The sequence below is a fragment of the Podarcis melisellensis genome (genome assembly GCF_964234715.1).
Source record: "Podarcis melisellensis genome assembly, chromosome: 2".
In the NCBI taxonomy this organism is placed as follows: domain Eukaryota; kingdom Metazoa; phylum Chordata; class Lepidosauria; order Squamata; family Lacertidae; genus Podarcis; species Podarcis melisellensis.
Window position 1 is genome coordinate 91096194 of NC_138529.1, and position 20697 is coordinate 91116890.

A 20697-nucleotide genomic window follows, 5' to 3' on the forward strand; every position below is an offset into this window, starting at 1 on the left:
AGCAGAAGAGCTCCTGCAGGCCAAGTCTTTCTGAACTGCAGAGAAAGTTGAAAGAATTCTACATAAATAATTCCAAGAATTCTTCAAACAAACGAAACAATGGTTTGGAAAGACCCAGATCAATCCAAACTGAGACAGGAAGTTTGACCTGGCTCTAACCAGGCCACTGTCTTGCTTCTGTTCCCAGCTACACATGCTCCAGGGTGGAGGAAAGCCAACAGGGAAATCAAACAAACAACGGAACAGGAGGAATGAGCTTTTGAATCGCAGATCTTATTCCATCTTATCCCCCCCCCCCACACACACACAAAGGCCTTGCAGCATTTGTGAAAAATGCCTCAGGGAAAGTGGATATTTAGATCTTTAGTAGAAATGGTTTTTTTTTTTTAATCAACCGAGATTGTCATAATATCACTAATAAACAATGATGTGATTTACAAAATGTAGAAACTATCAGGGGAAGTTGTAAAATAAAGTGGTACATGGTAAGAGGTATAAGACTTTGCCTGGTGTAGAGAAAGCGGAAAAGATTAATATTTTTTTCTACCTTTCTTAACTTAAGACCATACTGTAAAGCTGAATATTAGAAGATTCAGGATAGAAAAAAGAAAGCACTTCTTTCCCCATGAGGTAGTGATGGCTACCAACTTGGATTCTTCAAAAGAGTATTAGACAAGTTCATGGAGGATACGGCTTTCAGTACAGCACAGCTGAAGGGATGCGGGTGGCGCTGTGGGTTAAACCACAGAGCCTAGGACTTGCCGATCAGAAGGTCGGCGGTTTGAATCCCCACGACGGGGTGAGCTCCCGTTGCTTGGTCCCTGCTCCTGCCAACCTAGCAGTTTGAAAGCACGTCCAAAGTGCAAATAGATAAATAGGTACCGCTCCGACGGGAAGGTAAACGGCGTTTCCGTGCACTGCTCTGGTTCGTCAGAAGTGGCTTAGTCATGGGGGCCACATGACCCGGAAGCTGTACGCCGGCTCCCTCAGCCAATAAAGCGAGATAAGCGCCGCAACCCCAGAGTCAGTCACGACTGGACCTAATGGTCAGGGGTCACTTTACCTTTACCTTATAGCACAGCTATTTTTTCCCCCCACTGTCAAAGGCAGTATGCCTCTGAATACCAGTGGCTGGGAATCGTAACTGGGGAGAGTGCTATTGCACTCAGGTCCTGCTTTCAAGTTGGACTAGAACTTGAAAAGCTGGACTAGAAGAGCCTTTGGCCTGATCCAGTAGCACTCTTATGTTCCTATGAGCTAGATATACCAATAGTCTGAAAGGCAGCTTCCTATGTTCCTATCAGCAATGGAATGCCAAGGGATCTCTTCTGAACCTTTCTCAGATATTCAGAGGCACAACATGAGCCTTCAAGATATTCTCTGCCCAACAACCATTTGTGGCCAAAGTACCACTGTCCAAATAAAGTGCTGTAAAAACTTGCAATAATTAACATACGTGCTGCTCTGAATAATGGCTGTGTCTGCATGTGACACTAAACCGTAGCTAAGAGTTACAAGGACTCCTCCACTCATGCACTTCCTCCTCCACTTCCAGCAGAGTCATGAGGAGGAGTTTTGAAGCCTCTGATTCTGTTTTAGAATGCAGTTTGTTGTGGCATCCAAACAAGGAAAAAATGTGGTTCACCTTAACTATGGTTAGTTAAACAAGTCTGCTTCAAACCACACTTTAAGAAGCTGTTTTGTTTTTCAGTTTAGTGATTCAATGTAGCATTAAGTTGTGATTAATCTAAAATGGAAAGTTATGATCTCTTGCTTCACAGCCACATTGGAAGTTAAAGAGGAACATTTTTGTCTAGTGCCTAAAGGTATATAATGAAGGCACCAGCCAAACCTCCCTGAGGAGAACATTCCACCAATTGAAAATTTGACCAATGCCAAGTGTGTGTGTGTGTGTGTTTATGAAATACCCAACACATGTTCAAATCATGGCTTAACCTTATTCTGTATTCTACCCACTTTTTGAGAGTTTTCAAGGAGTAGCAAGTTGCAATTTGTTTTACAACTTTGACAAGACCAGTTTGGTTCACTTTTACCACTAAAAAGGTCACGAAGAATCGTACACGACTAAACTACTAAACAACTACAACCATGCAGGTTGAACTACTGCTTCCAGTAAATATGAATCAGTTCATATATTTGCTATTTAACAAGGTAGCACATTAATAAGGACTTCTAGATGCCAGTGGCTCAGACAGTCACTACAGGCAAATTCCGGAAGAACTGTTTTCGTCTAGCCTTCCCTTCCTCCATGCTCCCTACAAGGAGAGAGTCACTGTCATTGATTTGCTATCGCACCAGCATCACTTTATCTTGCTAGATTCACAAAGTCCCATTCAAGCCTCCTGCCTTTCTTGTTCTCTCAGATCTGCCTTCGTTGGGAAAGGATGAAAATCAAGCAGCAGAAAAGAAAAAGAACAAAAGGCAAGCAGAAAAGTTTGGCAGAAATTAAATCAGTTATTCTTGTTTTATAAATGGGGAAAAATAAGGTGTTGTGACTTGCTCAAAGCTACCAAGCATGTTTGTAGCTTAAGCAGGACACAAGCACAGGACCAAAGAACGTGACACCATTGGTTTCAAATGTGCACTTCCATTGAAATGTAACCCAAGCTACTTTGGGGGAATGTAGCTAAACAACAGAGATCTATCTTGCTTGAGGCAAGCCACAGAGTGGCTAGAAGCAGTTATCTTCTAACCAAGATTCCAGTGACCCACATTACTCTAACCCTTTCCTTCTGTGTATTCAAGAGCCACATGCTGAAGTTTCAAATCTAAATTTCTATCATTATCTAAAATTCAAGCGCTTGACTTTCCCTTAAGGGCTGGCAGAGTTCATCTTTAAGATTCTCAGTCAGGGCTCTCAAAAATATGACCAGAAAAGTATGATTTCAACTATTGTCTTTCTATGAAATGAAGCATCTGAACAGACAACCCAGAAGATGCAATGACAGCCACCAACTTAAAAGGGAATTAGACAAATTCATGAAGAAGCCTATCAATATCTATTACAGTCACGATGGCTATATATTACCTCCAGCATCAGAGGCACTAGGCAGCATGTGTCTGAATCCTAGTTGCTAAGGAACATGAGCAGGAGAGAGCAGGAGAGAGCTGTTGCACTCAGGCCCTCCTTATGGGCTTCCCATAGGCACTGTGGGGAGAATGATGCTGGACTTGCTAAGCCATTGGTCTGATCCAATAAGGCTGTCTTTATGTTCTTAAATCGGAAATATGATGGACTACAGAGCCAGGCCAGGCGGAGACTCAAGGCTGTATTTAAAATTCAGTCACAACAGAGGATAGCTTCTGTACTTTTATAAGCAGGTACTTTGCTTCACAGCTGAACAGGGCATACTCCACTGAGCGGGGCCCTATGGGGCCTTACATACTGCAGAAACTGTGGAACCCAGCACAAATGAATGCTGATGTTTTCATTTTGTTCTTGTAGTAAGCGAAGGGAGACTAGCTAGATCCTGCTTCACTTTGTGTTTGAAGTGCTGTACCTCAAACCAACTTTAAGGAACAATCTGCATGGTAAAGAGCCCTGGAATCTCCTAATCAAGTGATAAATATATCTGGCAAAATTCTAACAGCATTTGTTTTTAAACTGGCTTTTCTGATTGCGAACCAGATAAATGTTCTGAAGTTATATAATGATGTCAGAGAATATGTTTTTAAAGAATTCTTGGATTAAGAAGACACAATGATAAAAGGCTTTGTGACTCCTTAAGGTTTATGGCAACGTATTCTACAACTGTAAAAAGACAATTATTGCAATCATAGCCTGAGCTATACAATACTTGACTGAAAACATGAAGAAAAGGTGAAGGACATTTATGGTTATGCCAGAGTTTTAGCTACATTTTTGCCAGTTTGTTTCCTTCCTTCCATAACGTATACAACCTGTACAGAAAAGCAATAATTACACTATTTCTATTTTTAGTGCAGAACACTATTCTGACCTACTCAGCACGGCAATTCCTTCCTCCGCCCCCCCCCCCCCCCGCTAACCTTTAATGTCATTCTATCATTGTGCTGTTGGCTGAACACTCCCTGGCAGATGTGGGATGGGCCACTAGCTCTTCATTAACTGCAGCTGCAGCTTCTTTCTTTTCGCTTGAACAAAGTATCCAGAGAGCAGTTCATAGTCTTTAACCAGTCCTTCAAGTTAGATATCAATGCTATGTTGTGAAACATTCACCGGGATGTTGCCAGACTCGGTGGGGCCAGCATTCTCCACACACACACACACACGCACACACACACACACACTTATAGCGTGTTTTCAGGAGTCACTGGTTCTTTGGCACACATGTAAAACACTTCTGATTTGCAGGAAACTGATATACAAAATAACTATTTTGTGCAGTCTTTGGGTTGCATTTTGTGCTAAATAGTTTTGGCGGGGGTAGGGGACTGATTTTAATTTTTATATATGGTTCTCCAGTTGGTTTCAAGAGCAAACAGGAGGTGAAGGACTGTAATAAACTGCATTTGCCTCATTTGAGTTGCGCTATGGCAGGGAAAGTGATTACCAAGTAGAACAGAACTCTTGGACTTTGAAACATACAAATGCAGCTGAACAATACAAACTAATAATTATCTTTTAAACAATATATTCTATAGCATAGAGATGATAGATAGATAGATGATAGATAGATAGATAGATAGATAGATAGATAGATAGATAGATAGATAGATAGATAGATGATAGATAGATAGATGATAGATAGATGATAGATAGATGATAGATAGATAGATAGATAGATAGATAGATAGATAGATAGATAGATAGATACATAGATAGATAGATAGATAGATAGATAGATAGATAGATAGATAGATAGATGATAGATAGATATAGATAGATGATAGACAGACAGACAGACAGACAGACAGACGATAGATAGATAGATAGATAGATAGATAGATAGATAGATAGATAGATAGATAGATGATAGATAGATAGATGATATAGATTATAGGAGCCAGCCTCAATGCACTGGGAAGTTCTCCTTTGTAAACCAAATTGAAATGAATGGGATAACTTCTTAGAATGGCCCTTTCACACAAAAATATTGTTATCTGTGCAGATTCTATAAGGATCACTAATGATAGTAATTAAAGAAGAAAAAGAAAAAGAAGAATTCAACGGAAATAAAATTCTTTGAGTCTGAAAAGTACACAAACATACCTTAAAATGCCACAATTGATGAAATTGCTTTTTGCTTACTGAACCAAATCCATTACCTTGCTCATAAATAATCACATGCCTAATGACAAAAGGAATTCCTGTAAACCTCTGTGGTGCACTGATGTTTTAGTTTCATTTGAATCTCAGAACTCATAAAAGTTAATACATATGACATAAAATAGTTTTAACAGAACATCTAATCTCTCATAGATCCTCCAAGGAGATTATTTCCCTTTATAAGCATTGTAAATTTTAGTTATTGTAGTATCTGTACATATATGTGCAGCTAGCTACCTTTGTAACCGCCCCTCACTAATTTCTGCTTGTTAAATAAAAGCTATTAAGCAAGCATTGCCTCTACCAGGAAGAGTGAATGCATCTAGTACTATTCTAAATACTTTCTATAGAATAGAGTTTGCTTCAAAGCTTGGGCAGTGATGCTATTAATGTGCTCAGTCATAATAAAAAAGTTGCTAGAGGCAACAACATCTCTAAACATCCTTTTCACACTACAAGCTATTCAAGATTCATAGTAATTTATTCGGCCACTTACCAGCAAACATGACAGCTGCTCCTGAATCTGTCCCAATGTTGTTGATATTTTTTCCACTCATACACATCCTCTCCCCTCCTCTTCTGAAAACTGTTTCCCTGCATTTCATCTGGCCATAATAAGCCCAGGCTTCTTTTGCCTTATTTACATTTTCTTTGCAGTGTCAATACACTTTACTGGACAGCAGCAAGCATTCTGCCAGGCATTTGAATTTCTTCCCACTGATATAAAGTCTTCCGCCTGGTGAACCTTAAATCTCTCTTCCTGACTCTCCTTTGCCAGCAGCCTGAGATATCTTGCTTCCGTAAATTTTGCCATCTCCTCTAAAATCCACACCACTGCATTTTATGTCTCACCGTAAGAGATACTTTATTCCTTTGCAGCCCTTCTTATGCTTTCCTCTCAACATTAAATCACAAGATTCTCTTTCCTGACAAACCAACTGATGCAAGTACAGCCCTTTTTCTGTGAGAAACATCACCTCCAGACCTTCCCTCTCTAAGAAAGCAAGCATGTGAATTGCAAGGCAGAGGGGTTTAGCCTCCTTCTCAAATCCTCGTATGTATGTCTTGTTTGAGAAGCCTACCATTGGCTTATACCATACAATACAGCCATTTGGTACATAAGCAGAACTATTTGCTCAACAACAACGAATACCACAAACGGCCAAAGCTGTTAACTTAAAAGGATACATTTGAGGTTGATGTGCAAGGCACAATAATTAACAACTTGAAATACATCAAAGATGCAAGTGATATAATATCAACAACCGCAAGACTGCCTGTGTAAAGGTATACTTTTCTTCAATTTAGAAATAAAATTCCAAGGCGGAGATAGAGAAAACAATGACGGGGAAAGGGGACTAACTAGGTTAACCTGCATCAGTGCTTCCACTTAATTGGTTTGCTACTGTCCAGCAAATATATATTGATACTAAGGAAACAAAAGCAAATGATTTTCATATACTGCATTGATTCACATAAAATATTTAACTGTCTCCTGGCTCAATAGGCTGTGGTGTGGATACTTAATGAGGGGCAACATTAGCCTCAGATTCTCATCAAACAGTGAGGAGAAGCAAAAAAAGAAAAAGAAAAGAAAAAGCCAAGTTCTAATAATTTCAGTAGTTTGTGTCTGGGGATAATCACATGGCCCAGCATCATTATAGAAATGCAAACTATAAAGGGAATTAACGTTCTATTATTTTATAGTACTGTTGCATCAACACTAATTGCAAGCATGCCAGAGTAAGATGCAGCACAAATGCATTCTCTGCCAGTTATTTGAAGAACAATCTAAAGCACATATACTTGGAAAGTATGTCCCATTAATTTCTGGAGATTTAATTCCAAGTAAGTGTGCTTCGGAGTACAGCCTAAGGAGATATATCATCATTTCCACATGTAATGCATCAAGAAATAGGTCAGATATAAATATGCTTAAAATAAGATCTTATAAGAACCACAGGCTTCAAAGGATGCACCAGAAGTTTCAAAATCAATGTAACATGCAAAACACTTCCTTAACATTTTGATTGAGTGCGAAAATAGTGTGCCAAATTTGGTTCTTCAGTGCTAGAGATACAGAGTTGTATTCAATGTTAGTTCTACTTAAGAGTTGACCCATTGAGATAATTGGCATCCAAGTAACTACTCAGATCCAAGTAACTACTCAGCTTAGTAGTTTAGATCCAAGTAACTACTCAGAGTATAATTAGATCCAAGTAACTACTCAGAGTATAATTTAGTTGGCTATAATACGAGATGCAAAAGTATTCCCTCATTCACCCCAACGAGGCTTGATTCCAACTGATTGTGAGCAAAACCAGGAGTGATTCACTTGAGGTGAAGCCATAGCAATAGCTTCTTGGCAGAAGTGCTACTGCTTCTTACTTCGTGACAGCAAGGTGGGAGTTGTCTGGGTGCCCTGGTAGGGGCACCAGGCTGGGTCCAGGTCACCCATGCAGCCCCGCCCTTGCTGCCACCTTGCCCAGCAATCAGCAGTGATGCTTCTGTTGAGAGGCTACTGCTGTAGCTCCATCCCACCTGGCTAGCCACTGCTGAAAAGACTTGTGGTTGTTTCCCTCTGAAGACATCTCTTTCACCTTCTCAGCCTCCCAAGGACCTACCACACTTAATTAAAAGAGGCTGGTTCAAGTTCCTTGCTGGTGAGTCCAAGTGCTTTCACTGGACGGAAAAGGTATGTTGAGGAGTTGAAGCTCTGCTAACAACAGGATTGGAGCCAAATGGGGACAATGAGAAATAAATGGGAAGCATCAACATCCTTGGGTAAAGTCTCAGGCATGCAGAAATCCATTTAAAAAAAAAAATCCACAATAGGATCCTCATCCGGTGGGAAAACACAACCACTCAATGGGAAATGAACATCCAGGAGCCACAGAATGTTGGGTGCCAGCCGGAAACGAAAACCAGAAATCTATCCTAGTGGTGGGAGAGAGAAAGCAAGTGAATTGGTTTGCTTGATCCCTATGAAGCTTATATTGTCCTGGAGGGAGGCATAGCTGACTGGAATCCTTAACTGGTCGCAGGCCCCACCTGTTACGAGTAATAGCCGTTGTTAGACCATGTCTAAGGCATCTTAGCGGCCACAGCCATCATGACATAATGAAAGAGTATTCAATTTCATCTGATTGTTGTGTGTATGAAGGAGCAAGGCGGATGACCTACATTTTTACCCTATTGTCTTTGTTAAGGCTCTATATTCTGACAAACTCATTTATCTTCCCCCCCTCTGAGACACATTCTGTTTAGGCTCATAGCCTTTGTGAGCCAGTCACAACTCATTGGTGAATCATTACCAGTTTGAGATTGTATTTCCAGAATGTAAGTAGAAGGATATTACCTATATAGAAGGCTAGGAATATATCTGAGGTGTGTGTGTGTAAATCTTTTATTAAATTTTCTGTTTTTCAATGTAGAATATTCAAATAAATATCAGTGACTTTCCTTATTCTCTTCCCATGGTTCATTTTGCATATTATGGAAGATTTCTGAGGTTTGGAAGAGAGAGTGGCAGACCCAATCACTCAGTTCTTGTGTTCTGCTTCTCATGTAGATGGAGCCCGGTCATCCTAGTCTGAGTGCCAGTCCTGTACCTTTGCCATAATGCAGGGGTGTGTGTGCAAGGAATGAAGGACTGGTTAGCCCACCAGCCAATCTGCACTTCTCCCACAGGAGCAGAATTCAAGACTGGTTTGGAAAATGGCAGGTACGTTTCAGGTGGGATTTAATATGGGTGGTGTGTCATGCCTTCCTTCTATAGCAGACGCCTGACGCCAAACGTGTGTAATGCTTAATTATTTACTCACACTGTTTGCAAACTGTCAGCACAAGCTTCTGTTTGGTCCTTACTGGCCCTGATGAGAACAGAAACCTGCTCCTGAAGGACACTGGTAACTTAATGCCCATTTGCATCTTCTAAGAATAAGCCCAGTTCCCACATGGGACACTTCTACCAATCGAGCACAGATATGATATAGAGACTTTAAACAACTTTGTTCCAATTAGGACTGCGCAACCAATTTGCTTCGCTTGCAGTGGCACAACAAATTCACATATTGTTCTGCTGTGTCCCTTCTGTCCACCCAAATCAAAATTTGTCTCTGGTGCCCTCTTCCCTCAAGAAGCCACCCAGGTCTTTAGTCCAGCCTGTAAATTCTTCGCTACCCAGTGTAGTCCTCCTTGGATCATGCCTCAATGAGACTGCTCCAAACTGATTCCGTCCACCCAAATCAAAGTTTGTCTGTTCCAAACTGATTCCCAATAAGCAGAAGGGCTTCAGCTCTCCTCCTTACATCTTCCACTCCATTCCTATACAGTGGTACCTCTGGATGTGAACAGGATCCGTTCCTGAGCCCCGTTCACATCCTGAAGCGAACGCAACCTGTGTTCGCATGTGCCGCGATTCTCCGCTTCCGTGCATGACGTCATTTTGAGCATCTGCGCATGCACGAGCGGCAAAACCCGGAAGTAACACGCTCCATTACTTCCAGGTTGCTGCAGAGTGCCACCCAAAAATGTTCAACCCGAAGCTACTTCAACCCGAGGTATGACTGTACCTCTTTTCCATGTTTGTTATTTCCCTTGAGCTATTCAGGAAACTTAATGGGTACACAAGTCTCATGTTTCCACTTAAATAATACTTATCTGGGGTTGTTGTTGTTTTGAACTGCATTGGGAGGTTCTAAAGAAACCCTAGCTGCTTACTTGGACATCACATGGCACAGGGCTAGAGTGTGACTTACAAAGAATGGCACTCCTTCAATCTCCGCATGATTGACATTGTCCTGAATGATTCAAAGTCTGCTTTTCAGTATTAGCAGACTGCAACCAAAATCCACAAGACTTAGCTGATTATAGAACACTGCTATAAAGCCATGACCCTAAACACTTTGGTCACATTTTCCCTTTTATTTGAACCCAGATTTTTAAGTATCCATGGTATAGTGCAATATAGGCAATCCCCAATTTGCACAGGGGTTGCATTCCAGGTCATCACATGCAATGGCAGAGTGCACAGAAGCCCCATCTGCCCTGTTGCGCCCCGCCTCCTTTTCCAGCCACTCCTGGGTTGCCACAATGCGCATCAATTGGATGCATGTAAATCGGTCATTACCTGTTTCCCTGATGGCATACAAAAATTTCCTGATCAAGGACCCCAAATATCACACCTGTAATTTACCTTTTCATGTTGTAATAATAGGCTTGGTATCTGGGGGTGTGAAGAGACTGTAATTTAACAAAGATTTCCTTTCTTTTTATATTTTAATACTGATAGATATCAATGTGATCAAAACAGAGAAAATTATAAAAATGCCGGGTAGATTAAACACACGATTGAGAATCAGAAGGCAAGGCTTTAGTTTTCATTATTATCATACTGAAGAATTGCCTGGAGTTTATGCAACTAATGACGATGATGAAATCATGAGAAACAAAATTGATACCTTGAAAAACAAGCAAGGGAGGAAAATGGGAAAAACAGAACATAAAGTCAAAACACAAGCTAAAAGGCACACGATGAAAGTGCAATAAATATCTGCATTCCAAATCTACTACTCAACCCCCCCCCCCAGGATCTGCTTGAGTAAACATTGTTCTTCACCAAATATTAGTTCTTTGGTATTCCCAAGGCTAACCTCAATTGAAGTTACAACTTGAAACAAAAATAAGAAGGTGCTGTGCAACCTTTAAAGACTAGCACATTTAGCACATACTTTGATGAGCTAGATTCCACTTCATTAGATGCATCAAGTGGACTCTAATCTATGAAATCTTATGCTCCAATAAATCTGTTAAGTCTTTAAAGTGCCACGAGATTCTTTGTTGCCTTTTTACTGCAGAAGACTAACACAACTACCTTTTTGTAAGTTGTCACCTGAATCAAATTCCTACGGCTATTCTGACAGGGGTACAACTTGGTAATATGACTGTGCTGTGGGCATGTTCAGAAGCACTGGCTCAACAGTTTTCTTGTTAATTCCTTCTTTTATCCATTTCTGAGTCTGTGGATCCAATTCCAAACATTTTTTGTTTTGCTTTATCTAACAATAAGGGTTTGCTGGCGCTCTCCAATGCCAGCAACTTTATACACATACATGCATAACGTCAGCACAGCTTTTAATCCCATCAGGGCCATTCAACGTTTTCCTAGGCTGTTCTTTACAGCTGTCGCCTATATCAGATTTTCATTCACGTAAGAACAGAGGCAGTTAGAAGCTCAGATCTTCAATCTGTTTCAAACAACTGGAAACCCATGTAAACTTATTAAGTCACAGAACTACAAATATTCAAAGTCTTAGTAATGACTCTGGATGTTGCAGTGTAACTCAGCAATATCACCAGCTCAAGCCTTTTCTCTTCCACCACTCATTTAAAAGAGAATTAAAGCAAGTGCTTTGACAAAATCATGCTTCCTGCAGGGACTTTAGATAAGTGTTTGGTTTCTACTGAAAAAACATAGGTTCTTAGGAGATCAGGTCTGTTCACTACCAACACCAGCTTCATCCACCCACCCATTGCAAAGGAATACAATTGGAATTGTTCTCTCATGTTTTTTTTTAGCCTTTATGTGTGCGTGTATATATTTGCAAATGGTTTGACAACATAACTAAGGATGTTAGTTTCACTAATATGCCTAACAGAGCAATATCATATTCCACACCATACTTGCTTATGACCATTATACAAATGCTGAAATTACAAATTTCCTGGGAGAATAAATTACTGTAATATCTCTATAAGCCTTCTGTAAAACAAGTGCTCACTGAAATAGCTTTTTTGTTTTGAAACAAAGGCTGACCCTTCTTTCAATTAAAAGAAAGTGCTTCTGGAAGCAGTTGCTGAAAACAATATATTTTTTTTAAAAAAAAAGAATAAAGAAATGTTTATTTATGCATATTTACTTCAGACAAGCCCTTTCCATGGATCCAGCCAGTACCAAGCTGAAATATCAGCATACTTCTGTAAGGCGGAATAATTCAGGTAACTTTGGAGTGGGGGAAGAGACTGAGAAAGAAAAGAGGCTACATTGATTTCCTACCATTTTTTTCCAGGTACAGTTTCTTTATTTTGCTCCCAATACCCCTAGGCTGTGTGGATGCTTTCTGTGCTACTGTAGGTAACCATCTATTGTGTCATTCTCCCTTTTCTTTAGCCATTCACATCAACCACAACTAATGAGAAGATACTCTGTCCTCAGCAGCGAGCCACTTTCATACCTAACAGCCTGTGGTTCTGCTCTGCTTTGAGACTTATTGCCTATTCAGGAATATATATATATTTGCATTCCAGTAGGTGCTTTCCACACCACATGGTTTCATTCAACTTGTGCAGCATGCCAGTTTTCAAGCAGCGGTGCCTTAAAACTGCTTTGTCCTGAAACAGGCATGAACACTAGAACAACAGGCCCAAGGCCACCATAATTCATATATTTTTTAAGGTCAGCTCTCATTGGGAAACAAATGAGGGAACCCCAAAACGTATGTTATGAGCCACACACACACATACCCTTTCAGCTGTCAATATGCAATGCCACAACTTGCTGCAACCTGTCATTTGCAAAACTCACACAGTACTACTATGATAACTCAGTAGTACTTTTGTGTCTATAACAAAGAACGAAGAGGTGTTAAATATTAGGGATTAACATACTGTGTTTTGCAAGAAAAATAATTCTATTGGAAAAACACTGTTTTGAAAAATAAAGCCACATCAAATACATCAGTTGCATAATAGTTCCCAGTTTTGAATTCAATACTCAAATCATAAATAAAACATTTCAACAATTTTTAAATAAAACACCTGAACATTGTAAGTAATATTATTGTGCCTATTCTGCACACTAAGTTATGGACTACATTTGTCAGAACAACAAGTCTGCCACTACGCTATTCCTTCCCCCAACACGACTTTTATTGAAATTTAAAAAGGTATAATGAGAAACTGTAAGACTACACCAAATTTAAAAAGATGCTTTCTGATGGCACTTAGTAAATGCTGATTTGAAGAAATAGTACCCCCCCCAAGATTAGCTAACACAAAAAGGATAGTTTAAAGAACACATCCAAGCCACACTTCAAAGCAAAACATCAAACTATGCAGCTACATTTTGTTAAACTCTCAAAGAAGAAAACCCAATTTAAATAGTCAAGTTATTTGTTTCCTTGAAACAATCATCACATGCCTGCATTTTAGATAGCCAAAGCAACCTGCAATCTGTAAACAGATTACCCTCATTCCTCCCTGTTAAATTCAGCAAAGAGCAGTGGAACAGAAAATTATATGTAGCTGGCAAAGTCACAACTCGCTCACATGCAACTATGGAAGAAAAACCGGTACTTACAGAACTGTAAGATAAAATATCCCAGTTTCTCTTTTACATTTTACAGCAAATCAAACAAAGATCTCAGCTCTCATCAAGTCACTGCTTCCACTGTACTGATCAGCCAGGCAGAAAAGGCCCTTATGGATTCCCTATGCAGCTGGGAGATAATGGAACCATATTCTCAGCTGGGACTAGAGAAGCCTAACCGCTATGCACTGAGCACTGTATGGCTGCTCACTAGCATTAATCAGGAAGTACAGTGCTCCACCGCTTTATGCCTCCCTTCCCCCAAGGACCTGCACAATTAACACATGAATCAAAGATGCACACATTGGGAGACCTTGTACACAGAAGGACATATAATCCCAGTTCAGGGATATCTGAACACTGGTTAATTTTGTTCACTGATCAAGGATACGAGACTTCTTTTTAATTAAAGGCAAACACACACATTTATGTATATGGTTCCTGGATTTAAGTAACACTGTAATCTTGCTATGACCACATAACAGATGATTACATAAATCTCTGTAATTAAGCTGAATGCTTTGCATATACAGCATTGTACGCTGCTATAAACCCAGATTTCTGTGTCAGGTCTTTTCTGAAGCAGTTAAATTTCTAACACACTGGGTTGTGTGTGTTTATTTTTTTTAAAAAAGTCTCCACCTTTCCTAATTCTTAGGATGAGGGTAGGTAACAATTTTTAAAAATATGAATCACAACACAGTATTTAAATATAAAGCACAAAAGTGAGTAACATATACAACGTAAAGGCCACAGCTGAGCATCATGTTAGTAGATAGAGACTGGGGTCTGAGATACCTTTGTTTAAATTCAGGCATGGATAACTGGGTGGTCCTAAGCCTTGGTTATTTATTCCTCAGACTTCAGTTAAATTAAGATTTGACCAATTACATAGGGTTATCAGGGACAAACAATGACGGTTAAATGCTAAACATAGTATAAATGTTTGAGAAATTATCAGTGGGAAATATCCAACAAAATATTTGCCTGAGTACAATGACTTCTCCTTGTGCAATAGGACTCCCCCCCCCATGACATACCACCCCCAAATCTGCTGGGGGGGGGAGAGAATGTTTGCCTTATGGCTGTGCTGGAATCCCACCCATTAACAACAAGTAAAATAATTATATTGTTATTAATTATTATTAATAATAATAATCTTCATATTATTTATTTCTCTCAAGCAAGCAGTGTTTTAAAGATTCTACTGTGTAAACATGAGGTTAAATTAAGCTGCCATTGAGCACTTTCTCATTGCGGAAGATGTGTGAATGGGAAATGGGACAAGTAATCATCACTATCAGGACAACTTCCATAGACGCAGGGTGGGAGGTCTTGCTGTGCCTTGACAACTAACACGTTAATTATGGTTAAGCTTTCATAGACAAGAGTCAAATTCACCTGCTGGAAGAATGAAGTGTCATCCTCAGTTGGCAGGTGCACAGGTACACATAGAGATTCAGAGAAAAAGATAACTGGAAATAATGCAGTTAAATTGCAAAATATGCATGGAGTACAAGCTGTGACAGTTTTATGGGAAGCTAAAGAGAAGCAAAGTTATCATTCACAAAAGCAATAAAGGTTTGGTGATAACTTCCAAGCATTCTTGAATCAAGTCAGCTGTGGGAAAGGAAGCTCAGGAGCATGGAGTTGCACCATCAAGCAATTCACACTTCAGGTTCTTTGGGATTACTTGGCTGACAGTGGTACCTTGGGTTAAGAACTTAATTTGTTCTGGAGGTCTGTTCTTAACCTGAAACTGTTCTTAACCTGAAGCACCACTTTAGCTAATGGGGCCTCCTGCTGCCGCTGTGCCGCCGCTGCAAGATTTCTGTTCTCATCCTGAAGCAAAGTTCTTAACCCAAGGTACTATTTCTGGGTTAGCCGAGTCTGTAACCTGAAGCATATGTAACCTGAAGTGTATGTAACCCGAGGTACCACTGTACAGGTTTTGGCATTGCTATGTTTGCCCAGCTGGATTTGTTTTGGTGAACCAGTCATGATTTGTGTCACAATCACAGCTGTCTATCTGGGATGCCCTCAGACAAAAGAAAATAGTGACCACCAATCTACCAATGTCATGTTTTTCCTGGATCTTGGTTATGTTATGTTATGGTTTATTTGTTTGTTTGTTTAACACAGACATGTCCAACTGGTCGATCGTGGAGTGTTCCTGATCAATCCTGGGCCAAAAAAGAGCGCTCAACAACTCTGATGAAGCCTCCCCAAAATAAGCTCAGCAACTCTGATGAAGACTCCCCCCCCCCCGAAAAAGAACAACAACTCTGTGCAATCCTGGGTAGATCACTGCCAGCTTTTTATACTGGGAGTAGATCACAGTCTCTTGGGAGTTGGACGTGCCTGGTATAACGTTTGGGGGACTAAAGAGCAGAGAATAATATGTTTATACAAAATACACAATCAATCAATTTGTGGTGCTTTACTCATTGTTCTGAAAGTAGGATGTTGGTTTTTCAATGTTGCCATACACTCTTTGTCTGCTTTCTTATGGAGAGTATGTCACTACAGTGGTGCCTTGCAAGATGAAATTAATTCGTTCCGCAAGTCTTTTCGTCTTGCGAGTTTTTCGTCTTGCGAAGCACGGTTTCCCATAGGAATGCATTAAAAAATCAATTAATGCGTTCCTATGGAAACCGAACCGCCTTCAGACCAGGTCTGGGGACAGTCTGTCCCCCGACCTCTTCTGAAGGCTGGCGGGGGCGAAAGTCTTTGCTTCCCCCCCCCCGCCTGCCTTCCCGGACAGCGGAGACTTTTCCACTGTCCCGGGGCGATCTAAAAATGCTGGCGGGCGGCAGCGAAGCCTTCGCTGCCGCCCGCCAGCATTTTAAAAGCCCCCTGGACAGCGGAAAAGTCTTCCGCTGTCCCTGGGCGATCTTAAAATGCTGGCGGGCAGCAGCGAAGCCTTCGCTGCCGCCCGCCAGCATTTTAAAATCGCCCCGGACAGCGGAAAAGTCCTTCGCTGTCCCTGGGCGATCTTAAAATGCTGGCGGGCGGCAGCGCTGCCGCCCGCCAGCATTTTAAAATCGCCCCGGAACAGCGGAGGAATTCGCTGGACCTCTTCCGAAGGCGGGCGGGGGGCAAAAGTCTTTGCTCCCCCCTGCCTGCCTTTCCGGGAGAGCGGGAAGGCAGCGCTGCCTTTTCCGCTCCCCCGGAAAGGCAGGCAGGGGGGAGCAAAGACTTTTGCCCCCCGCCCGCCTTCGGAAGAGGTCCAGGACCTCTTCCCAAGGCGGGCGGGGGGCAAAAGTCTTTGCTCCCCCCGCCTGCCTTCAAAAGCCGTCCAGGGGCTTTTAAATCGCCCCGGACAGTCCCGGGGCGATTTAAAAGCCCCCGGTTAGGCAGCCGGGGGGGGCAAAGACTTTTGCCCCCCGCCCGCCTTGGGAAGAGGACCTCTTCCGAAGGCGGGCGGGGGGCCAAAGTCTTTGCTCCCCCCTGCCTGCCTTTCCGGGAGAGCGGGAAGGCAGCGCTGCCTTTTCAAAAGCCATCCGGGATAGCGGGAAACGCTTCCCTGCTATCCTGGACCGCTTTTAAAATGCTGGCGGTGGGGAGCAAAGCCTTTCGCCCCCGCCGGCCTTCCTGGACCTCTTCTGAAGTCCGGAGGGGGGGGGAAAGGCTTTGCTCCCCACCGCCAGCATTTAAAAAAAGGTCCCCGAGATTTCCCTATGGGCTTTCGTCTTGCGATGCAAGCCCATAGGGAAAATCGTCTAGCGAAGCGTCGCAAAAACCGAAAAACCCTTTTGTCTTGCGGGTTTTTCGTCTTGCGAGGCATTCGTCTTGCGGGGCACCACTGTATTGTAGAAAAAAAGCCTTCAGCATAGACCATTATAATCTACAGAGTGCTCTGGTACCTGAACCTGAATTAGTGAACACAAAAAGGTTGAGTAGGGCATCCATTATCATTTATTTTTGAATGCTGATTTCTGGTATTCTGGTTTCTGATAGAAAATGAAGCACTGGACACTTTCTGATTCACACATGCATATAAATAACTTGATTTCTTTATATGATACTACTGACTGCTGAATGTGTGCAATAACACTACTGAAAAGCATTAGAGCAACAATGTGCTGTTAAAGTTCTGTCTGTTGTTTTTGAACTGAAGTGGTTCATTAATGCCTGCAAGTTACAACTTGATATTGCAGTCATCAAGTGAACAATATATACTGTAGGACAGCAAATTACAAACATAGTTTATAAACAATATGGAACTGTTCTAAACATGAAAGGCAGGCTTGGGAAAAAATTTACAAACATTTACAGAAGAGCAATTAAAAACAATGTGGAAGGGTGGGGGATAAAAAAAAAACCTCAGTCCAATAAAGTATAAGCATGTTCAGTGGCACAAAAGGACAGAGCTGGCTAGAAGCATTAAAAGGAGTACCCTACTGTGCAACGTTTAGCAGCTAATCCTTCATAGCAAATTCATAGAGATCTGAGATACTCTATACATTATAAAGCCACCTGCAGCATTCCAACATAAAGACCACTTCCATTGATAAATTATATCACACCTGAACCAACATATCAATCAAAATATTACCCTGTTCCAGAGGGCACGAAGGAGATATTAAAGCCTTTTTCACAATTACCATTCATCTCTACCCAGTTGTCAGTACTCTACACTTTTTGTTGCTGTTGGTTCCTCTGGCTATCCACGCATATGTCAGAAGGGCCATAGCACTGTGGCAAAAAATCGTGTTTTCTATGAAGAAGTTCAGAGATTCAGTCCCTGGTTGCTCCAGGTAAGGTTGGGAAAGACCCGTTTGAAACCCATGGAAGCTGCTGGCAGTAAGTGCAGAATAGCTAAAGGGACAAATGGTCTGTCTTGCTATAAGGCAGCTTAGCTATAAATGTTTACTTACTTTTAAGTCCCAGTGAGTTCAAAGGAGTTTCTCTCATGTAAGTGGGTACAGGGTTACAGTCTAGGTATAGTTTTATCAAAATATGTGTGGATTATAGAGAAAGCAATGTTGGAGTAATATTTTTTTAGACTTTCAGGTGTATCCCAGGAAGCTAGGATAACAAACTATTCAACTCAGTAGCAGGCAGTATTGTGGGGCAGCATGGCACAGCTGACCTCCACTTTTGCATTCTGCTGCTTACCAGGATGTAGTGTGGGAGAGATAAGCTTGATGCAATGTGATTTCACCCATGGGAGCACTGAAGTAGCTCCACCAGTGTGTGTGCACGAGCCAGCTCTCTGCCTCCTGTTTGCCACTCTGCCTCCTAAGTAGCAGCCATGCAACTGACCAGAGGGCACATGAGCTACTGATACAAATGTTCCCTTACTATAGCTTTGACAAATGCAGTTGGAATCCTGTTCTGTATTTGAATAAGATGTATTGGAAGAAGCTGCAGATAATTAAAAACAATAGCATAATCCTATGCCTGTCTAGGGGACGCGGGTGGTGCTGTGGGTAAAACCTCAGCGCCTAGGACTTGCCAATCGCATGGTTGGCGGTTCGAATCCCTGCGGCAGGGTGCGCTCCCGTTGCTTGGTCCTAGCGCCTGCCAACCTAGCAGTTCGAAAGCACCCCCGGGTGCAAGTAGATAAATAGGGACCGCTAACTAGCGGGAAGGTAAACGGAGTTTCCGTGTGCGGCTCTGGCTCGCCAGAGCAGCTTCGTCACGCTGGCCACGTGACCCGGAAGTGTCTGCGGACAGCGCTGGCTCCCGACCTATAGAGTGAGATGAGCGTACAACCCTAGACTCTGTCAAGACTGGCCCGTACGGGCAGGGGTACCTTTACCTTTATGCCTGTCTACTCTTATGTAAATACCATATATTTCAACTGGATTCAGTCCCAGATAAGTGTAAACAGGTAAGATTGGAGTCTGAAAAGTATTTCACAGTGCGGGTTTTGTTGGGTAAGGCTGCTGTGAGAAGAACAAACCACACACCCCAAATCCAAGTACTGTATTTGGATTTGTGTGAATCACACGGCCTGCGTCTCTTATTCATCTAATACAAAAAAGAGGAGCAGAGAAATTAGAAGCACAACTTGCCTGTTACCTTGTAAATATGCCATCTTCAGAGGCCTTCGCAACTATCGCATTAAAAAGAAACCCAAGCGTACTTACATAAACAGTGTGCCTCATTTCCTGTTTGTAAAATACAAGGCCATTAATCTCTTTCTGTCTCACTTACAAAATGGTTATAGCAATGATAATTACCTACTCCACAGGGGTGTATTGAGGCTTAGTTAATATTTAAAAAGCAATTTGGTATTTATGGACAAATGGTACTAAATATAGGTGTAGTTTATTATTGCAATTATTATTACTGTCACTTCCAGATATAGTTCATTCTGTGCACTGTGCACAAAATATCCTGTGTCTGATTTTGCAAAGTACATTTGAGACATATTATATCTAATAGCTATGGAGATAATGCAGTTCTCATTTCACTTCACAGCTACAGCAATGACTTTAAATGGTAATCCAATGAGAGGCACAATTTGATGAATCCAGAATTCTACCATCAGCTTTAGTCCTCTTTGGATAAGGTCCCAAGTTAACCGAAACCCTGAGCTCTGGAAAAATAATAACTGTATGTACCAAGTACAAAATTATTTTCTCTGGCATTCCTGGTAGGGTACATAATGAGGACTGGACCCAGGTAAATCCTTCCTGGAAGACAGAGGGAGAAAAGGGAGGCTGGACTGCATACAAAAAAGAACAGAATAAAATAAAATATTGTAGACCCAGTGCTGATAAAGTGTATAGTTTAGGCCTGCCCAACATGCAACTCACCAAAATGAAATTAGCCCACCACACATGCATAGTGGCCCACCAGCTCAATAAACAATATATTGTGCCTCCTGCCTAAAGCCCAAAAGGCAGATTGCTTGTTAATCTCCTGCACCACAGTAATTTGCTGTGATGCAGCATCAACTCCTGATTTTCTATGCAAAAAGCAGCAGAAGACTTACCTGAAAATGTTAAAATAAGCTATAAAAAAGAGAGTAACTCAACAAAAATAGACTCTTCAAAAGTATGAGAAAACCATGTGTGCTTCAATAGCTTATTTGGCTAGTGTGTGG

The 20697-nt window shown here is 41.4% G+C and overlaps 1 protein-coding gene across 6 annotated transcripts in view; it reads right to left on the reverse strand.

Annotated features, from left to right (window-relative positions):
* Positions 1–20697, reverse strand: part of LOC309364369 (contactin-4) — a 528932-nt gene that overhangs the window by 291783 nt on the left and 216452 nt on the right. Inside the window, exon 1 of one of the 6 annotated variants that reach the window (XM_081901472.1) lies at positions 5766–6181. The exons of the other annotated variants lie outside the window; for them this stretch is intronic. The gene's annotated coding sequence lies outside the window, so the exon portion shown is untranslated. Of the gene's footprint in view, positions 1–5765; positions 6182–20697 lie in introns of those variants that run through there. 6 annotated transcript variants of the gene reach the window in all.